Source organism: Eumetopias jubatus, unplaced genomic scaffold, assembly GCF_037043125.1.
Source record: "Eumetopias jubatus isolate StellerSeaLion01/CBP00866 unplaced genomic scaffold, mEumJub1_p1.0 scaffold_11, whole genome shotgun sequence".
In the NCBI taxonomy this organism is placed as follows: Eukaryota; Metazoa; Chordata; class Mammalia; order Carnivora; family Otariidae; genus Eumetopias; species Eumetopias jubatus.
Genome location: NW_028274817.1, coordinates 17,691,350 through 17,695,538, shown reverse-complemented (window position 1 = coordinate 17,695,538; position 4,189 = coordinate 17,691,350).

Genomic DNA, 4,189 nt, shown 5'->3' with positions numbered 1-4,189 from the left:
GGGGATTAGGAAAAGCCACTCCTGATCACTAGAAAATGTAAACTTTCTCTGAATAAGCCAAATGAATACAAAAACGCTTGCCAAGATTTGTTTGAAATTTGCTTGAAAAAATTAAGGATAAAGATTTCTGGAACAAGCTGAATCCATTTAAAAAACAAAGTATAAATGGAACAATATGCTATCAGCTTCAACAACAAACGAATGACAAAATCAACAACAAAAATACAAACTCATTTTTTGAGCACTTACGTGTAGACAGTTTGCTAAATGTGTTATGTGTGGTATTTCGCTTAATCCTCACCAATAAACTCTTAAAGGTATTATTTTTTTATCCTCATTTTACACATGAGAAAACTAAGGCACAGAAAGGTTGAGTCACACAGCTAGTAAAGGGTATAGATAAGATTTGAAATCATGTTTTTCTACTCCAAAGCTTATGCATATTCTAATTTACTTCTTTGCTTCCCGCTCATGTACGTTTTTATTACTGTGTTTCTCTTCATGTGTGTTTATTTTCGATAAAGATCAGTTATAAAACGTAGAACTGAATGCGATTTAATGTTCGAATCTTAGAATAGCTTATAATAACTGTGTAAATAAATTCAGTAATGAGAAAAAAAATCCTTAGTTGGATCATATATCTAACCTGGGATTCATAAATTATGGTTGCCATGTTCATAATGAGTCTACAGCACATCATATGTCCAATCAGGCCTGGGGATTCCACACACTTGGCTTTTCGACAGAACCAAATCTGGTATGGTTTACACTCCTGATAGGGCTTTTGTGTTCCCAATCGTCACATCCCTGCAGAGTGCTTTGTGCATAGTAGGCTTTTGATAAATGCATTTAATTGAGTCCCAAGTCTTCTTTGGACTGGTCTCCAGCCCCAAGGCCCTCAAATAAGATTGCAAGTACAATCAACCCGATCACCGGGGTTTGAGGTAACTGCTTTACCCTTTCTGAAGTCAAGGATGAGAAGCTCTTTCCTTGATCCCACCTCCCCAGCACTAAACAATTTTCAGTTTTCTCCCGGGTCTTGAGGCTTGATTCCCAGGGCCTCAGGATTCTGTGTCCTCCCATGTTCCTGGGCACTAACAATACATCCCCCCCCTCCTCCTCAGAAGTACTCTGGGCCTTCCTGCCTCTTTGCCTTTATTTGCAGAATTCCCTTGGCCTGGGATAGCCCCTCCCCCATGTCTTGGCTTCTGCCTGGCTCTTGTCTCAGATTCCCGAACCTTGCCTGAACCAGGTACAGATGTAATTCCAGCCCCGGTCTCCAGTCCCGACTCTCCAGACCAGCTGGGAGTACTTACTTCAGCCTACTGGGGTCTCCAACCTTGACCTGGCCCCTCAGATCTGGTGGTTGGCCAGCGTGAGCCTGATAAGAGCCCTGAAAAGTCACCACCGGCGTGTGTGTGTGTCAGCTGGAAGCCCGGTTTCCAGCCTGCGCCTGCAAATATCTGACTTATTTACTCGTTCTGCCTTTTGTTTGAGTTCTTTGAACACAGCAGGTTCCCCCAAATGATTTCAGACAGCGCAGAAAGAAACCTGCCCTCATCAGTCCAGGAGTGAAATGACAAGTCAGGCCTGTAAATAGGATTCTGGCCTTTTCTACAGCTTGGCTCCGCTGCCTGTAGAGACATGCAGCCCCGCGGCACACCCCCACAGAGATGCATGGCAGGACAGGAGCTGGTAAGATGAGTATTGACATGGTTTGTGCACCTTTAGATAGAGGATTTTATTTGAAAGGGAGATGAGGCTCAGAGTCCTGTTGACTCCATCAAGGAGAGCAGTGATGTGATGTGTTGTTAAGAGGGTCTCCCTGGCCATTTAGGAAATCCAGTCACTTGGCCTGAACTGTGCCAGCCCTCAGCATACATTGTAAACAATTCCCCCACTTTCTTCCTTTATTGCCTTCAGACAACTGAACGTGCTTTAGATATATTTCTGGAATCACAGAAAAGCAAAGCGCTCCTGTGTTTGCCTGAGATACATTTTCATGCGCGGTTACGCCACCCCCCCCCTTTCTGGCCAAACTTGCACGCTCAGCTGGAAATGAAAGCTCCAGGTGGTTGGAACCCTAACTGTCCCCGCTAATGGGCCAGCCTTGGCCAGCACAGGGCCTCCTTGCCATTACTGTGCCATGTGGGAGCACAGGTCCCTACTTGCCTGGACGCGTGCTGCTTTGTAACTGCCCGACCCTGACCACCGTCCCTCCCCCTCCTCACCAGCTCTTCAGTCCCCTGCAAGTCCTCATCGCCATACCTCCACCCGTGCTATTTAAAATTATTATAGCACATATATAATGCTTGCTTTCGCCTCTACGAAAACATTTCTACCAGTAAGAAGAGGCTCACCCGTTGATTTTGTTTCCAACGTGTTGGCGTTTTTTTCCCAATAGAGTTGAATCCATTTGTTAATGCTATTTACTCTATTGATTGGAAATACCAGGGGGTCACGCTCCCTAAAGGGGCCCTTCACACAGTAAAGGGCAACCCAGATTGGATTAGCTTATTTAGCAAGGGTGTCAGCTCCTCTCAGACATCAGTGCCTCTGAGACACCCCCTTCCATTTTAATTCACTGTTCTTAAGAAAGTTAAGATCCTTTTGAATAATCTGAGATGTGTGAAATAAGGTTAGTCACAGGATTTCCTGCCACCAGAGCTCACAAACAAACTTTCCTCACTTCCTCTTTTTTAAAGTTCAATTTAGACTCACAGATCTAGCTGCTTTTGTTTGAGTGGTTACAGTCTCCACCCTGTTACCAATGGTTAAAAGGGTTGACAGACTCTCAAGTTCTCTCTCTCTCTCTTGCTCTCTCGCTCACTCACTCTTGCTCTCCTGCTCTTTCTCACTCTCTTTCTCTCCCTCTGTCACTCTTTGCCTCTGTTTCACTCTGTCTCTGCCTCTGTCACACACACACACACACACACACACACACACACACACCCTAGAGGCACTGAAACAACAGACACTCTTTCCATCATAAACTTAGACTCAGAAAACTCAGTTTCTTCTAGTTTTGGCTTCTTCGTCTCTCTTCCTTACAGGCTTTGTTATCTGTCTTCCAATCCATGGACCTGGACATCCTCAGATCTCCAGGCTTTGAACTTTTTCTAGCCTCCTGCAAATTCTCTCTCTCTCTCTCTACTGTGTAACCTCATTGCACCTATACCTCCCCATAGGACCAATGTTCCTATACCATTGTCATGTAAGGCCCTGGGCTCAGCTAAACTGTGAGCTTCTTGAAGGGAGGGATTCGGTTTTATACATGTCTGCATCCAGTAGCTTTGCTCCAGATCCTCAATATTTGTTAAATAAATGGAGACAAAAGTAACAAATCAGGTAAGGTGTTATTCCTCCCAGGTAACAACATCTTAGTTCAATTACAGCTTATGCTGCCACAAGGCCATGAAATATAGAATCTCACAGTGGGAATTTCAGACCCTGAGGGATGGTTACCCCATTTGGACATATTTCAGGGTTTTTTTTTTAAGATTTTATTTATTTATTTGACAGAGAGAGACACAGCAAGAGAGGAAACACAAGCAGGGGGAGTGGGAGAGGGAGAAGCAGGCTTCCCGCGGGCAGGGAGCCCGAAGTGGGGCTCGATCCCAGGACCCTGGGATCATGACCTGAGCCGAAGGCAGATGCTTAACGACTGAGCCACCCAGGCGCTCCATATTTCAGGTTATTAAGACACCATGTGTGATGAGGCTAGAGATTTCTTTATTCAGAGTTATAGGTTCCCCATTTTCATCAGACCGTCCAGATTTTCCACCAGCATTCCTCTCCTTCCATATTATCCACTGAGGACCAACACAACAAGTAATTTAAGTTTATAACTATGTATCTCTCTAATGTAAAGAAATTCCAAGCTATGCACTATATACCAGTAAAGTTTCTCCAGGTACAGGTCACATGACTCATTTTGCTTGGATGTAAGCCATGGGTGGATTCTATTCAGGATCCATCTGCTGGCATTCCTTTCTAATCCACAGGTCCTTTCTCAGAGTGATGGGATTCTGATTGGTTCACTTTACTTCTACTCTCCGGAGTAGAAGACTGGATCTATTATCTTTGGTTCTCATTCTGGTTTCTGGAGGAGTAAGGCACTTTTTTGCTTGAACCCTAGATGGAACCCATTTGCTTCTGGTAGAACCCATTTCTATGTATGCAGTCTGCA